Source organism: Pongo pygmaeus, chromosome 11 (genome assembly GCF_028885625.2).
Source record: "Pongo pygmaeus isolate AG05252 chromosome 11, NHGRI_mPonPyg2-v2.0_pri, whole genome shotgun sequence".
In the NCBI taxonomy this organism is placed as follows: domain Eukaryota; kingdom Metazoa; phylum Chordata; class Mammalia; order Primates; family Hominidae; genus Pongo; species Pongo pygmaeus.
Window position 1 is genome coordinate 130,493,507 of NC_072384.2, and position 23,603 is coordinate 130,517,109.

The 23,603-nt window shown below is 39.6% G+C and overlaps 1 protein-coding gene and 1 non-coding gene across 51 annotated transcripts in view; one reads left to right on the top strand and one right to left on the bottom strand.

Moving 5' to 3' along the window:
* The window catches only part of TRIP12 (thyroid hormone receptor interactor 12), a 156,494-nt gene that overhangs the window by 121,794 nt on the left and 11,097 nt on the right, over positions 1–23,603 (bottom strand). For 10 of the 50 annotated variants that reach the window (XM_063648037.1, XM_063648039.1, XM_063648044.1 and 7 more), the window contains one exon: positions 20,435–20,556. The exons of the other annotated variants lie outside the window; for them this stretch is intronic. The gene's annotated coding sequence lies outside the window, so the exon portion shown is untranslated. The remainder of the gene's footprint in view (positions 1–20,434; positions 20,557–23,603) is intronic. 50 annotated transcript variants of the gene reach the window in all.
* Positions 6,407–6,514, top strand: LOC129032209 (U6 spliceosomal RNA). Its single transcript, XR_008501234.1, has one exon. It is a non-coding gene; the product is annotated as a U6 spliceosomal RNA (small nuclear RNA).

The window sequence follows — 23,603 nt, forward strand, 5'->3', positions numbered from 1 at the left end:
GGGTATACAGATGAGAGAAATTACACTGACATGCAGGAGGTAGGAGAAACCAAGGTAATCAATAAGATTCTATTTTCTCTATGAAAAACAGACAGCATAAAGAGAGGAACACGCCCAGGATGAAATATTGGGAAATGCTAAAATCTAAGGAAAACATTAAAAAAAAAAAAAAAAAAAAAAAAAAAAAGAATCCAGTCAAGGAAAATCAAGAACTTACCACAAGTATTGGGAAAATAAATCAGGATAGTGGTGTTGGCAGATACCAAGAGGAAGATAGACAGGCAGAGTTTAAAAAACTCAACAATGTCCATCAGATTTAGAAAATGGCGAGAGCAGCCTGGGCAACATGGCTAAACCCCATCTCTACACAAAATACAAAAATTAGCGAGGGCGTGGTAGCGCACCTGTAGTCCCAGCTGCTCAGGAGGCTGAGGGGGAAGGACTGCTTGAGCCCAGGAGGCAGAGGCTGCAGCGAGCCAAGATTGCGCCACTGCTCTCCAGCCTGGGGGACAGAGCTAGACTCTACCTCCAAAAAAAAAAAAAAAGAAAGAAAATGTTGAGAGTTATTTCTAGAAATGGTGGGGAAGGAGAGGGTATAAGGTAAGATAATAAATACCAACTCTCTTCTGGAAGTGCTAGACTTTATAAAGAGACAATAGCCAGGAGGGAAGGGAAGGCAGAGAGACAAAGGCTGTGTTTGCATGGATATATGTAATTTCCCTGTTTGTCATTTTTAAGAAAATAAATTTTGAGCATATGTATTTAGGTAAAGAAAAGAATTACTGAAAGAAAGGGTTGGGAATAAAGGACAGTCTACTAACAGGATCCCACAGGGGGAAAAAAATTAAGAGCATAAGCTGTGGATCAGAAGAGCATATCAATCTCTGAGGCATGAGAGGATGACAACTCCAAGTAAGGAAGTACGTGCCTAACTTGTTGAATCTGTGATTAATAGGTATGAGAAAAGCAAAGAAGAAAGGAGGTAACCCTTCACAAGGAGGTCCAAAATAGACCAAAAGTCTATTTTGTAGAACACTGTAAGATGATCAATTATCCTGAATAGCTATCGCTAAGCTATTTCTAAAATACAGAGCCACTCATTCCCTAATATAAATCCTGTCTTAGCTCAGATGGCTTGTATAATCCTTTAGAATACTAACTGCATTTATGTAACAAAGGATATTCTTCAGGTCTCAAAAGCACATAGACAGCAACTTTTAGTCCACATGCCAAAAATGGTGCACAGACCCAATTTTAACAGGTCTACAATCCTGCTGGCTACCATCATCAGCCAGTGACTGGGGATAGTAGGTCAGCTTATCAATAGCCTTTTTACTTACTTCCTCTTAAAGGTATCAGACTAGATAGTCTCTAAAATCAGATTCAGTTCCAAATTTTTTTAAGACTCCAACCTAATGTTTATTTCAGTTTTTCTTCAATGGGGTACTTTAAAAGTTCTTCCTTATAAAGATATAATAATACCATTTATTAGGGACTCATTAGGTGATTATGAAAAATGAGGAGCTGCTGAGGGAGCAGAGAGAGAATGATTTGTAAATGCTTCTCTCCCTTAAGTGACAGACAGAAACCTCCTGGCTAAGAATCAAAGTTATTCACAGTACAATACAAGGTACCCTGTAGATTACAGCAAAGTGCTCCCTATGGACAAAAACAATTTTATATTTGGTAAATGACCTTTCCAGCATTCAGACACACATAATAAGGCAATACTTTCAAAAATATTCTCTTCAATATATATTCTATTCACTATTGTGAATCTATTCTGCAACCTCCGTCTCCCAGGTTCAAGCAATTCTCCTGCCTCAGCCTCCTCAGCAGCTGGGACTACAGGCACACACCACCATGCCCAGCTAATTTTTGTATTTTTAGTAGAGATGGGGCTTCACCATGTTGGCCAGGCTGGTCTCGAACTCCTGACCTCAGGTGATCTGCCTGCCTCGGCCTCCCAAAGTGCTCGGATTACAGGCGTGAGCCACCACACCCAGCCTACAGAGGTTAACTCTTTAACATAGTTCAGATTAGGACGTCTATTCCTGACTTGCAAGAAAAAATATTTCAACATTGTGATAATCATGGATTTGTGTTACAATCTTTTCCAAACAAGTATGTAGCCTGTCATCAATAGAGCTACAACCTGGGGAACTGTCAAAAACAAAAATTATTAAGATTATAGTTAAGGTAGGGGGAAAGGAAGCATTAAAATGTAACTCAAAGTCGGGGAGAAAATACAGACTGTAACTTTAACACCTGGTGAATAATAGTGTCAAATTTTTGTTTAAGATCACGCATTTCAGAGTAATTATACCTAAATTCATTCAGAATGTCTCGAATATTTTTCAAGTTAAAAAAAATTTTAAATGCCATACTCTATAGTCTAATGCCCCACATTTCTACATTTAGCATTTTTACCAAAAATTAGATGCCAAAGACTGCCTCTATATTGAGCCAGAATATGTACAAAACAGGAGCCAAGAAAAAATTCAGAGCTTTATTTCCCAAACATAAATTTCTGTAATACAGATTCCTGGACCCTATCAGAATGGGGGTATGAGAAAATCAAACCATTCTTAAAATCAGAATAATAGGCTGGGTGCAATGTCTCATACCTGTAATCGCAGCACTATAGGAGGCCAAGGCACAAGAAGGTGGCTTGAGCCCAGGAGTTCAAGACCAGTCTGGGCAATATAAGGAGACCCCATCTCTACAAAATATTTAAAAATTAGCTGGGGCTGCGCGCAGTGGCTGACACCTGTAATGCCAGCACTTTCGGAGGCTGAAACGGTAGGATCACTTGATCTCAGGAGTTTGAGACCAGCCTAGGCAACATGGTGAAACCCCCTCTCTACCAAAAAAAAAAATTTAGCCCGGCGTGGTGGTGCACATCTGTGGCCCCAGCTACTCAGCAAGCTGAGGTGGGAGGACTGCTTGAGTCTGGGAAGTGAAGTCTGCAGTAAGCTGAGATCATGCCACTGTACTCTAACCTGGGCGACAGAGTGAAACCCTGTCTCAAAAATAAAAAATAAAATTAAAATAGCCAGGTGTGGTGACATGCACACGTAGGCCCAGCTACTCCGGACGCTAAGGTGGTGAGGTGGGAGGACTGCTTGAGCCCAGGAAGTCAAGGCTGCAGCAAGCCATGATTGTGCCACTGTGCTTCAACCTGGGTGACAGAGGGAGACCCTGCATCAAAACAAAACAAAACAAAAACACCAAAAGAAATTAAAAAGGAAAAAAAGCAAAATAACAATTTATTTTTCTAGTATCAGCTAGGTTTGACAACTGTGACACAGATTTACATTATTGTTTTGGTATCATTATGTATCATCTTCTATTCCTTTGTAATTTTTACATGACTCTCCCACCTCCCACAATTAAAAATTGCCACTGATATCCTTAGAAACTTCTAGGAATCTAACCTAAAGAAATACTTGCACAAGTAAGCAAGGATGTAATCACGATGCTCACTGCAGTATGTCACTGTGGAAAAATGGAGATGATCCGAATGTTCTCAGCAAAGGAATAGTTAATAAGTATACTGTATCAATACTATGGCATATTTAGAGGTCCTCAAAAGCAAAGGGGTAAATCTGTATATACTGCACTGACATTCATGGACAGAACCTTGTTAATTCATTCCTTCAGCAAATATTTGAAGGCCTATTTGACAGGTGTCAATACTGTTTGCTACAATGGAGCTTACCTCAACTGGAAAGAGAAAATAAACAAACTATATGCACATTGTGGTAAGTCCCACGAAAAGTGAAATAGGAGAAAAATAGGAAGGAGTAGAGGATAATGGGGAGGAGGAAGGAAAAAGCTACTTTGAGTTGAATCATCAGGTAACAGCTCTCTGAAGAGACATTTTAAGCCCAGACTCAAAGCGTAAGAAAGCAGGGGGAAGGAAAGGTATGCATTTGTTTATATATGTGTAGGAAAAAAGTCTGGAAAAATACACCTAAATGTCAACAGTGGAGCAGAGAGAAAAGTAGTAAAAAGTACCTATGTCTTGAGTCTATTCAAACCCTGGCTCTACATTTTAAGTCATGTTATCTTGGAAAAATTTCATAACTAAGCCTGAGTTTTCTCATCTGTCAAAGAAATCATCATGCCTTTCAGAGGTAAAGACACTGTCACTCACCCATTTGAGAATAATGTGACTAAATACAAAAAAAATTAGATCAGGCATGGTGGCTCACACTTGTAATCCCAGCACTTTGGGAGGCCAAAGTGGGCAAACTGCTTGAGCCGAGTTTGAGACCAGCCTGGGCAGCATGGCGAAACCCCTTCTCCACAAAAAATACAAAAATTAGCCGGGCATGGTAGTGCGCATCTCTAGTCCCAGCGACTTTCGGGGCTGAGGTGGGAGGATCGCTTGAGCCCAGGAGATGGAGACTGCAGTGGGCTGAGATCGCACCACTGCACTCCAGCCTGGGTGACAGAGTGAGACCCTGCCTCAAAAAAAAAAAAAAAAAAAAATTAAAAGCCATATTCACATTCAAATCAATAAGACTACAGCTACCACTCGTCTTCAAATGGGCATAAACATAAATTGAACAACATTTGTAAAACAGGCTAGTTACACAAATTGAATTATCTTCCTGAACTTTCCATTTTGATTCTTCTTCTACTTCTCACTACCTTTCCCCTGCATGTAGATTATAAAATTTCTCAAAATACAAAAAAGTTGAGAATTGCTCAATACCTGTAAGTTTCATCTAGCTTCTACAATGAAAAGTTTTACATATGCTTTATTACATATGTATCCATATCCTCATTTACATTCCCCTGTGTCTGCCATCTATCCATCCTTTCTTTCTGATGTATTTCAAAGTAAGCTGCAGGCACCATTATACTTTGTGTATCATAAAACAGTTTTCAAATTTTGCTTCACGTTTTCAGTTAAATTTTCAACAACGAAATGCCCAAGTGTTAAGTGTAAAATTCAATGAGTTGTGACAAACACACACACCTGTGTAACCCAAATCCTTACCAGGATACACAGTCTATCACCCAAGAAACTTTACTCACGCTCCTCCCCAATCAGTCCCTGCACTTCACCTCTCAACTCTGCAACAACTACTATTCTAATTTTTTTTTTTTTTTTTTTACCATTGTCTTGCCTATTCTAGAATTTTATATAAGTGGAAACATATAGTATGTACTCTTTTGTGTAAGGCTTCTTTGACTCAGCATAATAATATCCTGAGATTCATCTATGTTGCTGAGTCTTATCAATATTTTTACCTTCTTATTGCTGAATATTCTACTGTATGAATACGAACATTTTGATTACCCATTTTTCTGTTGATGGACTAAGTTTTGCCTGTTAAGTTTAAAGCTGCTAGATTTTTCTACAAGTCTTTCCATGGATATATGCTTTCATCTCTTTTGAGCAGAATTAACTAAGAGTAGAATCACTAGATCATCATAAGAAAGATTATGATTAACTTCTTTTTTTTTTTTTTTTGGTAGAGAGAGTCTCACTCTGTTACCCAGGCTGGAGTACAGTGGTGCAATCACAGTTCACTGCAACCTTTAATTTCTGGGCTCAAGCAATCCTCCTGCTTCAGCCTCCTGAGTAGCTGTGAGTATAGGTGTGTGCCACCATGCCTGGCTTTTCTTGTGGGGAGATGGAGGTGAGTAGAGACAGGATCTTGCTATGTTACCTGGGCTGGTCCCAAACTCCTGGACTCAAGCAATCCGCCCACCTCAGCCTCTCCAAGTATTGGGATTATAGGAGTGAGCCACCTCACCTGGCCTATAATTAACTTTTAAAGGAACCTCCAGATCTTTTTTTCCAAAGTAACTACTATTTTACACACTTACTAACAAGTATAGAAGTCCCAGTTGCTCCATATCCTCACCAACAGTTGGTGTTGCCAGTCTTTTAAATTTTGGTTATTCTAGGCCAGGTGCGGTGGCTCATGCCTGTAATCCCAGCACTTTGGGAGGCCAAGGCGGGCAGATCACTTGAGGTCAGGAGTTGGAGACCCGCCTGGCCAACATAGGGAAACCCCAAGTCTACTAAAAATACAAGAAGTGACCAGATTGGTGATGCATAACCATAATCCCAGCCACTTCCGGAGGCTGAGGCAAGAGAAGCACTTGAACCCGAGGGGTGGAGACTGCAGTGAGCTGAGATGGCACCACTGCACTCCAGCCTGGGTGACAGAGTGAGACTCCGGCTCAAAGAAATAATTTTTTTTTTTCGTTATTCTGCTGGGTGTGTAGTAGTATCTTATTATTGTTCTAATACGTATTTCCCTAATAACTAATGATGCTGCTTATTTGTGTTTGAAGCTAACCGCATCTCCCGCCGACTTTCCAAGCCCAAAATACTCAAGAATCTAATCTTATCTCAACCTTTTTTTAAAAAGTCTTTATTGTGATCACTTTGGCAGCACATACACTGAAAATGGAACTATACGGAGAAGAATAGCATGGCCCCTGTGTAAGGATTACACAATTTAATATTGTTTTTAAAGGCCTTTATCAACTCTCAACTCATGAAATAAGGGAAAAAAAACTATGGGATACACTTTCATGATGAAGATGACCAGAAATATTCCTGAACCCCATCCCAAACCGACTGCTGGGAAAGTTGCCTTGTTGCTAAAAAAGCAAGCAAGACAGAGGAGACATCAGGAGAGAAGAGAAGGAAGGGGAAAAGAAAATCTATACCTGAGAATTTATACATGCCTGGCCAAGATTTGTAGGCATATTTCGAATCAGGTGAATGATCCAAGAAACTTTAAGCCAAGGAACTTCAAATCTTACTGATCACTTTAACGCAGCGATGCTCAATATTTAGCGTGCCTAAGAATTACCTATGGATCTTGTTAAAATTCACATTCTTGTTAAAATACAGGGATAGAACTTGAGGTGCCATGTTTCCTAAAAGAAACTTCTCTGCCAGTCTGAGAACCATACTTTGGGTAGCAAGCTCTTAGTGCATCTAAATACTTGACAAGAGCAAAGTAAACCTTCAGAGAAAGGCACCTTTAGGCCTCGGAAAATGCTACACACAATCTAAGGACAATGAACAGAATATACATAACACTCAAGTAAACAAGGCACTATGAATAAAAACCTGCAAAAAGACACAAAACATTTCAGATAGGAGAATTATCAGATCGTAAAATGCTCACAATGTGTAGACGCATAAAGGACAAACATGAAAAAGATAAATGAAACAGAAAAACTATTAAATGTTACATAGATTTGGAAAACAACCAAACAGAATTTCTAACATGAAAAATAAAATAATAAAGCTCAGACAGGTCTGGCGGCCTATTAGACAAAGACAGCAAAGTGGAAGACAGAAGGAATTATATAAAATATATCACAGAAAGAACAAAAGATTAAAAATAAGATATGCAGAGAATAAAGTGAGAAATTCACATATAAGTTTAATGAAAATTCCAGAAGTAGAAGGGTGAAGAAATGTGAGAGACGTATCTAAACATCTAGTGGCTGAGAATTTTCTAGAACCAGTAAATGATATGAATCCACAGATGCAAGGGACCTAACTGAGCTCAAACAGGATAAATAAAAGACATCTAAACCCAGACATGTCATAATTCAAAAACAAAATAAACTAGCCACATGTAGAGGTGTGCAGGAGGATCACTTGAGCCCAGAATTTTGAGACTACAGTGACCATGATAGCACCACTTCATACCAGCCTGGGCAACAGAGTGAGACACCATCTCTAAAAAAATAATAATAAAATAATAAAATAAAACAGTCTACACCAAGTGAAATTATCTCCTATGAATGAAGTTTTGGTCAGATTAAAACAGTTTTTCCACCAGCAGAAAGAAAGTGGCAAAAAGTAAAGGTGACAAACAGCTAAATGTAAATGAATATTAACTCTTTATTACACTATAGAGTAAGACTCAAAAACATTTATTCAAATGACAGTATCTTAAAGCCAACAGGAACTTGGTAAATGGAGTTATCATTTTAAGGTCGTTGTATTTTCCACAAGAAGACCTCGTTAAATATACTGTTTTACTTTGTAAAACAGGCAGGCAGAGACTAGAATCATCTCTCTATTAAAAATAATAAACTCAGTCGGGTGTGGTGGCTTACACCTGTAATACCAGCACTTTGGGAGGCTGAGGCAGGTGGATCACCTGAGGTCAGGAGTTCGAGACCAGCCTGGTCAACATGGTGAAACCCCGTTTCTACTAAAAATACAAAAATTAGCCAGGCATGGTCGGGAGGCTGAGGCAGGAGAATCGCTTGAACCTGGGAAGTGAAGGTTGCAGTGAGCTGAGATGGCGCCACTGCACTCCACCCTGGGTGACAGAGCAAGACTCCATCTCAAAAATAATAAAATAATAATAATAAACTATTATGATGGCAACAAATCAGAAAATAAAATGAAGTAAAACTCCATCTCTGTATGTCATTACAAATTTGATAGAAGATGCAAAAAGAATAAATCCTAATGTAAACCAGGGACTCTGGGTAATAACATGTCAATGTAGGTTTACTGACTGTAACAAATGTACCATTTCGGTGGGGGATGTTGATCACAGGAAAAGGCTACGCATGTTGCGGGGTAGAGGAGTGTACAGGAAATCTCTGTACCTTCAGCTGATTTTTGCTATGTGAGCCTAAAACTACTCTTAAAAAGTCTTTTAAGGCATTAAAAGGCATTACTAGAGATAAAAAGAGTACCTCCATAGTGAAAAAGGGTTTTAATCCAGTGACACTGCAATTCTCAATTTATATACACTTCATTTATATACAAGGCCTAATATTACATATTAAAAAACTAAAAAATACCCAAATCCAAAGTGGATTTTGAAACACTTCTCTCAGCAACCAATATAACAAGACAACCAAAAAATAAAAAAGGGGCCAGGTGCAGTGGCTCACGCCTGTAATCCCAGCACTTTGGGAGGCCAAGGCGGGAGGATTATTTGAGGTCAGGAGTTGGAGACCAGTCTGGCCAATGTGGTGAAACCTTATCTCTACTAAAAATACAAAAATTAGCCAGGTGTGGTGGCATGCACCTGTAATCCCAGTTACACCGGAGGCTGAGGCAGGAGAATTGCTTGAACCAGGAGGCAGAGGTTGCAGTGAGTTGAGATCGCGCCACTGCACTCCAGCCTGGGCGACAGAATGAGACTCCGTCTCTAAATAAATAAAGATAATTATCTATTCAAGTTTTAAAAAATCTTCTTGCCTTAAAGTTCTCTATACTTCTGCATAATTACAACTCTAAAGAGCCCCATGGCACTCTGCAAACTTAGACATTTTGTTAGATGCCTCTACAAGTGGGTACTTACATTAGACAACCATGTTTGCCTCCTCTCTCTCCCCACTACATTCCCACAGACTCCTATGAATGCTGCAACATAATACCTAATACCCTTCCAGATAGTCACAACACCTGCCACAAGTTAACTAGGATTCAAGACTCAACAAACAACCTATGATGGACCAATGAGAGTCTCCTCCCAAGACTCTTTGGGTACCTAGATTGTAAAACCTAAGTTTGGCATTATAATGGCTGTATTTAATACTGTCAAATTAGAAAGCAGTCTTTGGAGAGAAAGAGAGAGACAGCAGACACAAAGACAGTAGAGACAATAGGTGATAGTTTCTGAAATACTCGTTTCCCTAAGGCCCAGCTGCCTAATTCCATTCTTAAAGATTTCATTAGACACACATTGATAAGTCAATGTCAAGTAATAGTCTTAGGTAAGCAGGCATTCAATTAATGTTTGAATTTTTTTTAAGTCCCACTTTATTTTTTACACCTCCAAATTGACATTAGTGTAAACTTGACTCATTCAGAGATTTCCCCCAATAACAAAGACAAAATTAAGCCACAGCACACGAAGTAACAGTGTACAAAGACTTCTGACATGTGTCTCTCTCTTTAACCCTAATAACCCCAGAATTATAGCAAGAGAAAGCACTACTCACATTTAACACAAAGAGTAAGACGCAAAGGAAATTCACCTATGCTCAAGCGTCTAAGGATTAGAATTAGAACCCCAGTCGCCTGACTCTCAGGCCAATTTACTTATACACTGACCTTTAAAAGGGTAAATTCATATCAAAACTTTCTATTTGTATTATACTATATACAGGAATTAAAAAATCAACTTTTTAAGTGATAATACACAGTGTAAAGATTCTTCTCTAAAATTTGTATCAGATAGCATTTTAAAAAAATTTTTTTTTAAAGGCAGTGTCCCACTGTCCACCAAGGCTGGAATGCAGTAGCACAATCAAAGCTCACTATAACCTCCAGCTCCTGGGCTCAAGTGGTCATCCCACCTCAGCCTCCCCAGTAGCTAGAATTATAAGTGTGCACCACCACATCCACCTAATTTATTTTTATTTTTTGTAGAGACAGAGGTTGGGAGGTGTCCCACTGTTGCCCAGGCTGGTCTTAAACTCCTGGCTTCAAACACTCCTCCAACCTTGGCCTCCCAAAGCATGAGCCACTGTGCTCAGTATTGCTGAATACACTAAAAGTCACCATCAAGAAATAATACAATGGTATATTTCTTTTCCCGTTCCTTATTGAAGTAAACGAGAAAAACATTAAGAGACCAGTAAAGCAAGAAAAAGAGGGCTAAACAAAACCACAGCCATCAAATTTCTTTCTTTTTTTAATACAGATGAGATTTCCAGGCCTGTCTCGAACTCCCGAGCTCAAGCAATCCACCCACCTTGGCCATGAGCCACGGCACACGGTCTAGCCACCAAATTTCTATATGCAATCACTTTTTCAGCCACAGGGAATAGTAAAATAGTTAAAACTGTAAAAAGAAGTAGAAACAAGAGGTACTGCCACACCTCCAAAGTGTTAGAACAGTTAAGGTTTTCCTCAGGTGGAAAAAAAATGAGGAAAACCAGCAAGAATGAGCTAGAATAAACTAGACCAAGATTCTACCCTGTGCTATCAGCTGGGAAAGACGAGCTAGCCCAGGCCCTCTTCTAAAGACAACTTGAAGTGAGGTGTGCAGATAGCCAGCGGTGATATTCGAATCTTTGGTAGGATGCATGCAAGGTTTAAAAGAATGCTGGGAAGCTCAGACCAACGGAAAGACCAAAATGGAAACAAGTAACTGGAGTAAAAGGTGACAAACTACAACTCTAAGTACTATTAGAGAAGAGCAACCCGAGCCCTAGGGGTGGCAATACACATTCCAAGAAGGGCTGGTACATAAGAACTCACGAAAATGAGGTATTTCCCCAAGAGAGAAGTGGAATGGTCTAGAATGGGAGGCAAAAAGGGAGTTCTAGCGAGACAACTTCAGAAAGGTCTAGGGGCATGAATGAATGAGCAATATATAACTGTGGATAGGTTTCAAAGGAAAGCCTGAAAACATGCAAACAACTGAAACTACGAAACAACCCAAATATACAATTCACACCTATAATCTTCCAAACAAACTGCATACCAAATATATAGGAGGCGCTAACAGGTCTTTTAAAACAAGTTGTTACATATAAAAAGAAAGCGTATGGAAGTTCTGTTGTTTTGTTTGTTTTTAACTGACATGGCTTTATTCAAAACACAGTTGCACAAAATAACTTCAAAGTTTTTAAGGAGAGATTCTTGAGAACTTAACACACTATGTACAGACTGTCATACAAAGGAAGCTCTTAAAAGTCCATCACACATTTCATGTTTGCTTTAGTTGAACTTCTACAACTTAGGAATTAAAAAACAAACAGAAACCTGGTAAATTGTTTCGCAAAAAGTAGAGTCATCACTATACTTGAATTTGGTTCTGAAATGAATCTGGCATCTTCCAGTAACTGTTTCCTATCTAACCTGCTTGAAGTGACACTATCATAACCAACAAACGTATTTTCTAGTTAACGAGATGTTTAAATTCAAATAATTTAATAAGAAATAGTAAATTGAAATTGCCAATGGGGTATTTCTTCCTAAAGAGAAATCCAAATAAGTTTCCATTTGCAGTCCCATACTACAGATGATTAAGATATTTTTCAGTTGGTAAGATTTTTAACTAAGAAGACAGCACATCACAACATTAATTCTAAAATTTACCCTAAAAGTTAATAGAATTTGGCCAGGCGCAGTAGCTCACGCCCGTAATCGCAGCAATTGGGAGGCCAACACGGGTGGATCACTTGAGGTCAGGAGTTGGAGATCACCCAGGCCAATATGGTGAAACCCTGTCTCTACTAAAAATACAAAAATTAGGTGGGCATGGTGACACATACTGTAGTCCCAGCTGCTTTGGAGGCTGCGGCAGGGGAATCGCTTGAACCCCGGAGGCAGAAGTTGCAGTGAGCTGAGATCGCGCCACTGCACTCCAGCCTGGGCGACAGAGCGAGACTCTGTCTTTAAAAAACAAAAAAAAGTACTGCCTACTGTAAATAGGTGAATTGTATGGCATGTGAATTATATCTCAATAAAGCTGCTTGGTTTTTTTTTTTTTTTTTTTGAGACAGAGTCTTGCTCTGTTGGCCATGCTGGAGTGCAGCGATGCAATCTTGGCTCACTGCAACCTCCGTCTCCCGGGCTCAAGCAACTCTCCTGCCTCATCCTCACCAGTAGCTGGGATTACAGGCACGTGCCACAACGCCTGGCTAATTTTTGTATTTTTAGTAGAGATAGGGTTTCACTATGTTGGCCAGGCTGGTCTTGAACTCCTGACCTCAGGTAATCTGCCCGCCTCAGCCTCCCAAAGTGCTGGGATTACAGGCATGAGCCACCACACCCGGCTCAATAAAGCTGTTTTTAAAAATTCTATTTTGTTCAGAAAATGCTTTCTACCTTCAAAAGTATTACATAATAAGGAAAACTTTGGCCAAGCACAGTGGCTCACTTTGGCCAGGCGAGGTGGCTTACGCTTGTAATCCCAGTACTTTGGGAGGCTAAGGTGGGTGGATCACCTGAGGTCAAGAGCTCAAGACCAGCCTGGCCAATATGGTGAAACCCCCTTCTTCTACTAAAAACACAAAAATTAGCCGGGTGTGGTGGTGCACACTTGTAAATCCAGCAACTTGGGAGGCTGAGGCAGGAGAACTGCTTGAACCTGGGAGGCAGAGGTTGCAGTGAGCCTAGATTGCGCCACTGCACTCCAGCCTGGGTGACAGAATGAGACTGTCCGAAAAGAAAAAAAAAAAATGAGAATTGAATTTTATTTTTACTGTTACCCTACTTCAGAACAGCTTTTTAGGAACTGGAAGGTAATAAGACAGTCTTTTCCCTCGAGGAACATATACTCTACCAGGGTCAGCAGACGAATAGCAATTATCAGACAGTTCTGTGAGGAAAACTAAGCAGTGGGAAGAGAAGAAGAAGATAATAAGAAGTAGAGACTACAGACAGAAGATGGTAGCAGACAGGGTTCCCTACCCAAATTCCAACTACCCCACCGTTCTTCCCTGCTAAAAGAATCCAGCTACAACCGCCTTTACCTCCCAGGAAGCAGGCTATTCCCTCGCCCTCAGGGATGAGTCATGATTGGGCTAAAGCCAATTATTTCTTTCAAACTTCAAGATTAGAGGCATGAAATCAATTGAGACCATTGGTTCATAATGAGGATTCTTATACTTGGAAGAAATAATTTCACTAACCTCTAACTGAAATTAAAGCCAGGCATGGTGACTCATGCCTGTAATTCTAGCACTCTGGGGGGCCAAGGCAGGTGGATCACTTGAAGTCAGGAGTTCAAGACCAGCCTGGCCAACATAGTGAAACCCCGCCTCTGCTAAAAATACAAAAAATTAGCTGGGCATAGTGGTCGTGCCTACAGTCCCAGCTACTCGGGAGGCTGAGGCAGAATCACTTAAACCCAGGAGGTGGAGGTAGCAGTGAGCCGAGATCGCGTCACTGCCACTCTACTCCAGTCTGGGCAATGCAGCGAGACTTCGTGCCCGCCCCCCAACAAAAAAAAAAAAAAAAAAAGAATTTTAACATTTCTTTCTCATATGAATAGGCAACAAACCACAGCATTATTGGCGGTACCTTTAAGTTTCTACCAAGAGAAATCACAGATATTATATCACATTACAATTGCTGCAGATACCTCAAACTATCCTTTACACTCAACTACTTTGAGAAGCTGCTAGATCATTACTGACAGTGCTAATAAACACATTACTGATTACATACCAGCTTTCACAGTTTGAGAGCTAGACTTCAACATTTTGAGATCTTTGGTTTTTTGAATCTTATGGGTATTAATTTTGTGAATTTAACAATATTATTCTGAGGTATCCACGAGCTTCAGACTGCTAAAGAATCTATGCTTCAAAAAAGGTTCAGGGCATCTGGACTTAAAAGGTCCTAACCAAAACTTTCAAATGAAACAGAGAAAAGAAAATAGAGCATGCAAAATCATTAAGCACAGCTCGTGCAACTTACTTCAGTTACACAGATATGCCTTCACATACAGTGGTGACACACAGTAGGTCATTCATATTAGACTGCATATCAGAAGAATTTAAAAGCCAATGGTCTAAACCTGGCTGTGTACAAAATACCATTACTGTGTGCGGGTTTTTTTTTTTTCTTCTTTTTTTTTTTTGCCAGAAGTATGATCCAGTTGTCAGTAATAAGATATACAGGGAGACAGGCTAGGTATCCTCTAGGAATACTTTTGCTTTCTAGATAAACAACAATAGGAACACAACAGTATCTTTTCTTCTTCCTGACTCAAATGCAGTGGACACAATGACTCCAAGCCTTGACAGCCATTCAGTAACCGTGAGAACCACTTGCTGCTTAGAATGGCAGAGCAGAAACACACAGAGCCTGGCCCTTGCTGGAACCACTGTGCAAATGAACCATGTCGTGCAAGGAAAAACAAACCGCAATCTGTTTAAGGCCTTGTTGGTCAAGTTTTCTATTTACTTGCAGGTGAAAATGTTCCTATCAGAAAAAGGAATTATTATGGGTAGGGTGACCAAGTAAGGCCATCTGAGCTAAAACCTTACGCATGAAGAAACAGCCATTAAGATCTAGAAGATGACGTTCCACGGAGCAAGAGGAGCAAGTAGAAGGCAAGAAAAGCAGGAGATGATGTCAGAGAGGTGGCCATGTAGGAGCCTGCGAGCCACAACAAGGAGTCTTCTTACTCTTCCCATTGGGTTGCCACAAGCAAAGAGCTGCATCCTGCACAAGGGTAATACAAATGATATTACAAGTATCCCAAGTTAATGCAAGATACTCCAAGGTAATACAAAAGATAAGGGAGGAAAATCTCATTTAAAAACATGGCTTTGGCCAGGCGCGGTGGCTCACACCTGTAATCCCAGCACTTTGGGAGGCCAAAGCAGACAGATCATTTGAGCTCAGGAGTTCAAGACCAGCAACATGGTGAAACCCCATGTTGTCTCTACCAAAAATACAAAACAAAAAAAATTAGCCAGGCATCGTGATGCACGCCTGTAGTCTGAGCTACTCAGGAGGGCTGAGGCAGGAGGATAGTTTGGGCCCAGGAAGTGAAGGCTGCAGTGAACTAAGACGGAGCCACTGCACTCCAGCCTGGGCAACTAGCAAGACCCTGTATCAAAAAAAAAAAAAAATTTAAAAAATTTAACTTTTTAAAAAAGCATGGCTTCACAGATATGAGTACAAAGCTAGCATTTTTAAAAAGGATTATTAACAATAGTTTTTGGCCAGGTGTGGTGGATTACACCTGTAATCCCAGCATGGGTGGCCAAGGAGGATGGATCACCTGAGGTCAGAAGTTCGAAACCAACCCGGTCAACATAGTGAAACCCTGTCTCTACTAAAACTACAAAAATTAGCCAGCTGTCATGGCGTGAGCCTGTAGTCCCAGCTACTTGAAAGGCTGAGGCAGGAGAATCGCTTGAACTCAGGAGGTACAGGCTGCAGTGACCCAAGATTATGCCACTGCACTCCAGCCTGGGCAAGAGTGAGACTCCATCTCCAAAAAAAAAAATTTCAATCTGACAAAGAGGAAAAGATTTTAACAATTATGGTTAAGTAAATATAAAGCACATTAATGAAGAACTAATAATGCAACAGGAAAATGTTCATCATATAATAGCATAAGGAAAAACAACATGATCTGCTATTATTAAAACAGAGGCTAGAAGGAAAGACTACATACAAAAATGTTTATAGTGGTTATATGAGGTGGTAAAATTGGGGGTGGTTCTTAGTTTTCTTTATTCAAATTTTAACAATTGCTCTATACTTTACAATCAGAAATAAATGCCTCAAAAAGCGTAAGTTTTAAAAGGTCATTCACTACATGTTACGTGACACCCTGGATAGGATCCTGGAACAGAAAGACATTAGGTGAAAATTAAGAAAATTCAAATAAAGTATAGGTAATAATAATGTATCAATACTGGGTCATTAGTTGTGTCAAATGTGCCATACTAATGTTAAGATCTTCACAAAGAGAAATTGGATGTGGAGTATAGGAGAACTCTATCTCTGAAGCTTTTTTGTGAATCTGAAACGGACCTAAAATAAAAAGTGTGTTTAGGCCGGGCGCGGTGGCTCATGCCTGTAATCCCAGCACTTCAGGAAGCTGAGGCAGGCAGATCACCTGAGGTCGGGAGTTCGAGACCAGCCTGACCAACATGGAGAAACCCCGTTTCTACTAAAAATACAAAATTAGCTGAGCGTGGTGGCACATGACTATAATCCCAGCTACTAGGGAGGGTGAGGCAGAAGAATCACTTGAACCTGGGAGGCAGAGGTTGCGGTGAGCCAAAATTGCGCCATTGCACTCCAGCCTGGGCAACAAGAGCAAAACTCCGTCTCAAAAAATAAAAAAAGTGTATTTCAAAAGACTCTTCAAGTGGGCAAGTGCAGATAATAGGAGTCATTACTAAGTTATAGCAGGCAAAAAGACAAAGTCGTTTAGGAAGAGAGAAGATATATTTTGAAAGAGTCAAGGGCAAAACGTTATACACAATAATGTATGCCCAGCACACCACAGACCCTCACTTGTAGAATAAGGCCCTCAGTTATTATACTGTCTTCTCTGCAGTCTCTTAAAACAGTTTTCAGACACAAAAGGTTTAAACCATCTTCAAAAACAACAAAAGCGTTATTGATCCCTTCAGGTAACAAAGTGCTGAGAATAACGAATATACTTTTAAAAATACCTTTGAGCTACCAAATTATCACTGTCTTAAAGCCACACTCTGAACTGAAGATACACAAGTCTAGAAAGTAGTTTTGCAACTCAATGCATATTAAAAGCTGGGGGAGGAGGGTGTAGCTCACAGTGCCTAAACACCGAGACGCCCACCAATCAGAGCAAGGAGAGGGACACATGCACTGCACAAAGCAATTAAGTTCTACAAAAGGCAGGCCATTTAGGAGTATCCAATAGCCAGTGAGGGCCTTAAGGCTAAGTATAATAAACCAATGTTCACTAATGATGGCCACAACTCAGGAACAAAACATTACAGTGCATTCAGAACATTCTGAAAAATCAACACCTATATAGTAACTGTTGAAGAACCACATAAAAAACATGTTCATGGCCAGGCACAGTGGCTCACGCCTGTAATCCCAACACTTTGGGAGGCCGAGGTGGGCGGATTACCTGAGGTCAGGAGTTCGAAACCAACCTGGCCAACATGGTGAAACCCTGTCTCTACTAAAAATACAAAAATTAGCTGGGCATGGTGGCACACGCCTGTGATCCCAGCTACTCTGGAGGCTGAGGCAGGAGAAATGCTTGAGCCCCGGAGGTGTAGGTTGCAGCGAGCTGAGATGGTGCCACTGCACTCCAACCTGGCTGACAGAGTGAGACTGTCTCAAAAAAAAAAAAAAAAACATGTTTACGTTTACTGCATCAATCTTTGTTCATCAGGTTTTACATCTATTTCTTAAAAAAAAAAAAAAAAAAAAAAAAAAAGACTTCCATTAATTAAAAAAAAAGAAATTAGGCCGGGCTCAGTGGCTCACACCTGTAATCCCAGCACTTCGAGAGGCCGAGGCAGGTGGATCACGAGGTCAAGAGATCGAGACCAACCTGGCCAACATGGTGAAACCCTGTCTCTACCAAAAATACAAAAATTAGCTGGGCTTGGTGGCAGGCACCTGTAGTCCCAGCTACTCAGGAGGCTGAGGCAGAAGAATTGCTTGAACCTGGGAGGCGGAGGTTGCAGTGAGCTGAGATCACACCACTGCACTCCAACCTGGGCAACACAGTAAGACACCATCTCAAAACAAAAAAAAAAAAGAAAAAAAATAAGAAATTTATCCTCTAGCAATTAAAAAAAGACCTCGAAACTAGGTAAAGAGGAATATGGGATGTTCCTTATACTATTTTTGCAAGATTTTTATAAATCTGAGACTATATCAAAATAAAGACATCAAAAAATGTATGCCATATCACACTGCTAACACTGACCTTATTTATTTGAAACTGTAAGTAGTCAAAGCGACTATAATTAGCAGTGATAAAACACTTGAACCTAAATCAAATTTAGAAACAGCCCCCTATAAAACTTTTCTAAGTGTGTAATCTGGGTCAAGGTTATTTTTCCTTTCAATTTTTAGGTTCCACTTTAATTGTCCATTAAATTTACTCAAAACCTAAATTATAACATCTTAAAAATAAATACACACTGTTGACTGTAACTTTATACATTGCCACCAACTGTGAAAATAAGGCACCATTTAGGAGAACTATTAACATTTACAATAAAACAAATACTATTTGATCAGTTAACTGGGAACCAGGCTCTGTGCTAAGTAAGTTCTTCATTTACTCATTAAAAACTGAAAAGAATCCTAAAAAGTATGTATTTTCTATATTTTACACAGTAACATGCTCAAGGTCAAACAAGGAAAAACTAGAATCCAAGTTCATCTTGCTGCAGAGTCCGTAACACTTGCAATGATCTCATTTCAACTCTAAAATTCTACCACTCAAATAATTCCAAGATAGTATCAGAAAAATCCATCTTCTCAAAACTGTCTTTTCAGATGCAAAGGAAAGGAAAATAAAAACACTGTCTCTCAAAAGGCATGGTTACTGAAAATAGTATTCTTACAATGCTGAGGAAGCTGAGGCAAGAAGATTGCTTGAGGCCAAGAGTTCAAGACCAGCCTGGGCAACGTAGCAAGATTTCATCTCTACAATAAATAAAAAATTAACCAGGCATGGCAGCGCATGTCTGTAGTCTTAGCTACTCCGCAGCTAAGGCGAGAAGACCACTTGAGACCACAAGTTCGAAGCTGCAGTGAGATATGATCACACAATTGCACTCCAAACAACAGAGAGAGACCTTATCTCTAGAAAAAAATAACAAATTAATAATAATAATAGCTTACAAATGCAAGCACTTATCCTATACCAGGCATTGTTTTAAATGTTTTACATATATTAACTAATTTAATCCTCATAACAATCAGGATACAAATGCTATTTTTACTCCCATTTTACAGATGGGAGAACTAGTGTCAAAAAAAAAAAAAAGGTTATTCAACTAGTAATGTTGGAGCCTAGATTTAAACTGAATCTCAGTGTTCGCTCTTACCCACTTCACTAAACTTATTATTTATACATTATCACATTATCCTCCACCAGCAGAGACTGTGCTAACCTATATAAAGTACCATGGGCCCAGCCCTGAGCCAAAGGAAAGATTCAACACAGGTTAGTTGCTAATATTATTCAAGATACCTTTTCTTAATATTCTTATCCCATTCATTTTCCACACCAGTGGACTGACCTAGATCATTAGACTATATTATATACCTTTTAAAGTGATACATCAAAAAGGGAACCAGGAATTTAAATCTGAATTCAAGGTGGGCAAATATATACAGATGCAAATAATGCAACTATTCTGAGAAATATCTTGGTAGTATTTTTACCATATTCTTTATCCCAAACAGTTGGTCATCTTATGAAGCATTTGCGTAACGTCTCACAATTCAGTTTAAGAGATTTTAGGCCGGGTGCAGTGGCTCACGCTTGTAATCCCAGCACTTTGGGAGGCCGAGGCGGGCGGATCACGAGGTCAGGAGATCAAGACCATGGTGAAACCCTGTCTCTACTAAAAACACAAAAAATTAGCCGGGCATGGTGGCAGGCGCCTGTAGTCCCAGCTACTCGGAGAGGCTGAGGCAGGAGAATGGCGTGAACCCGGGAGGCGGAGCTTCCAGTGAGCCGAGATTGCGCCACTGCACTCCAGCCTAGGTGACAGAGGGAGACTCCGTCTCAAAAAAAAAAAGATTTTATGCTGCTGGACATGGTGGCTTACGCCTGTAATCCCAGCACTTTGGAAGGCTATGCGGCCAGACATGATGGCTCATGCCTGTAATCCCAGCACTCTGGGAGGCCGAGGCGGGCAGATCACTTGAGGCCAGGAGTTCAAGACCAACCTGGGCAATATAGTGAGACCCCTCTACAAAAAATTTAAAAAATTAGCCAGTCACAGTGGCACATACCTGTGGTCCCAGCTACTGAGGAGGCTGAGGCAGGAGAATCACCTGAACCTGGGAGGCAGAGGTTGGTTGCACTGAGCTGAGATCACGCCACTGCACTCCAGCCTGGGCGACAGAGTGACACTCTGTCTCAAAAAAAAAAAAAAGAGAGAGATTTTATGTTAGTTTTGTCCAAGTTTACCACTCTCTCTTTAAGACTGTAAACTCCAGGCCAAGGACTACATTTTATATATCTTTATAATCCTAAGTCTTGGCCTAGGGCCTGAAATAAGAAGTGTTCAAAAATACTTATTATACCCTGATAAGGGCCAGGAGTGGTGACTCATGCCTGTAATCTCGGCATTTTGGGAGGCCACAGTGGAAGGATCACTTGAGCCTAGGAGTTTGAGACCAGCCTGGGCAACACAGGGAGACCCTGGCTCCACAAAAAAAAAAAAAAAAAATTAAAATATTAGCTGGATGTGGTGGTGAACACCTGTAGTCCCAGCTAGTCAAGAGGTTAGGGTGAGAAGATCGCTTGAGCCCAGGAGGTTAAGGCTGCAGTGAGCAGTGATTGTGCCACTGGACTTCAGCCTAGGTGACAGCGTTGAGACCTTGTCTTAAAAAAAAAAAAAAAAAAAAAAGCCTAGTACAGTGGCTCATGCCTATAATTCCAGCATTTTAGAAGGCTGAGGCAGGAGGATTGCATGAGGCCAGGAGTTCAGGACCAGCCTGGGCAACCAAGATTCTGTCTTTACCAAAAAAAAAACAAAATAGCCAGGTATGGTGGCGTGAGCCTGTAGTCTCAGCTACTCAGGAGGTGAAGGCAGGAGGATCACAAGATCCAAGGGCTTTCAAGGCTATAGTGAGCCATGATTGTACCATTATGCTCCAGCCTGGGTGACAGAGTGAGACACCCAACTCTAAAAACAAAAAAAAAAATATATACCATTTGCTCATAATTTACATGTATTAATTCTATATCCACTGCTAGAGTAACTTCACTGAGATGCCTTAAATGATTGCTTTTCTAGGTTTGAGAGTATTGCTACATACAATTCAAGCAACACCTTTAAGAGCTAAATGCAGCAGTTGCTGAAACCAAGATAACTTCTTTCCTTGAGCCATGATTCTAATACTAGCCCTTAAAATAGAAACAATTCCAGAATTTTTTTAGAACTGTTGTTAGTCCTTGATTTTACACTCCTTAAAATAACTATAGATAGATTAAGCCATTCCTAACTTTACAACTGTCTGAAGAAATATGGAAAACTTCCCAAATCCTTTACTATTGCATTAAAAATTTAAATAAACTCAGCAGGAATCATGAAAAAGTTCTAAGTTTCTTGAGATACAGTAAACTCTCAGAAGTTAACTCTGTAATTATGAATCACCTTCATTTTCTTTTTTAGTAGTAAGAAACAAAACCGTAACACTATGGCTGAATATCAGTAAACACGTGAGTTAGGTAGTAGACCCATTTTATAGAAGAGAAAGAAATTCTGGTATTCCAGCAAACCTAAGTTTACCAATTCCTTAACTGATTCAAGAAATAAACTGAGTATCAATTAAAACATGTACCACAATGAAGATATAAAATGATGGTGTATTATCTCTTCAGTAATTCCTTTCAGAAGTCCTTAGTTTCTGTAATGACAAGATACCTGGAAAAAATGTCATGGCCTAATATACAGGCAGCTGAAAAGTAATACTAGATAGTTAGAAAAGGCAGCAGCAGATTATCTTACAGCACCACACCAAAGGCTGAAATACCCCAAGTCTTAGTTCATAGCAGCAACTGGAAAGGCAACTTTTCAAAAGGCAGGATGAAGAGTAGAGTAAAAAAGACGAACTCTGCAATTAACAGTCTAGTTTTCTGAAAGGATTTTGAGGCCAGAATGTGAAAATCAACACTAACATTACTAATGACAGTTGAGAAATAATTAGCAGATAGGTCTGATCAAGAAGTTAAGACTACTGAATCTTCTTAAACATCAGCCTACTTGTTGCCATCTACTGGGGGAAGGGCACAAATGCATTCGGACCTGGGGTGGAAGGGTAGAGAGCAGGGTCAAATTCCCTTGAGACTAAGCTTCTTTCCCTAGGTGAGAAGAAATGAAAATACATGCTTCATAAAGGAAAAAATATATGAAGCTGGGTGGCTGTTTTGCAGAAAAATAGGCACTCTTGTGCTACAGCAGTAAAACATATAGACTTCACGAATATTTTTATTCTAAAGTAAGTCCACAAAATGTTGGACAATACAGCCTTCCTTACTCCACAAACAGGTACAATTCTGAGTCATAAATCTGCATAGCTAGCATCTCTGCTTTCTACATAAGAATCAAATTAATCCAAACTGCAATTAGGAAAGTCTGTAAGAACACACTAGAAATAAAAGCTGCTAAAGAAAGCTAAATATCATAGCTATCAGAACACTGAAAAAAAATTTTTTTAGTTTCTCTTCAGCCACCATATAACCTAACTTCTCATTTTTAAAATCCTGTGTACATACTTGTATAAAAGTAATGGTATTTGTTAAAGGATATACAACTATGCTAGATAGGAAGAATATGTTCTCCTGTTCTATTCCACTGCAGGGTGACTATAGTTTAATACATAGTTTCAAATAGCTAGAAGGAAGATATTGAATGTCCCAACACAAAGAAATGATAAATGTCTGTGATGATAGTATGCTAATTACCCTGGTCTGACTACTATACATTGTATGTATTGACAAATTACTAAGTGCCCCATAAATACATACATATTATGTGTCAAAATAAAATTTTAAAAACAAGGGGTAACAACTCTACTATGCAGAGTGCAAAGCAAATATTTTATTAGAATATTTAATTTGATTAAACTACGTAATATTAATTTGTACTTTTTAAAAGTATTTACATATTTATCCCAGAGTCAGTAATGGCTAGGAAAAAAAAAAAAAGAAGTATTTAAATATTTAAGCCACAATTCACTTTTGTTTTAAACATAATTTCACTGTATTGAATGCTAAGCAAAAGTTTCCCTATATAAGACTTACAAATTACTGAGGACAACTCACAAAAAATCATGCATTAGGTATCAAAAAGCATTTTGAATTACAAAAAATCTGAACAAACAACAGTTGAATGTGCTGAGACAAAATGATTGATAGCTTCCACTAAAGGAAGACTTCTGTGTCCAACAGAGG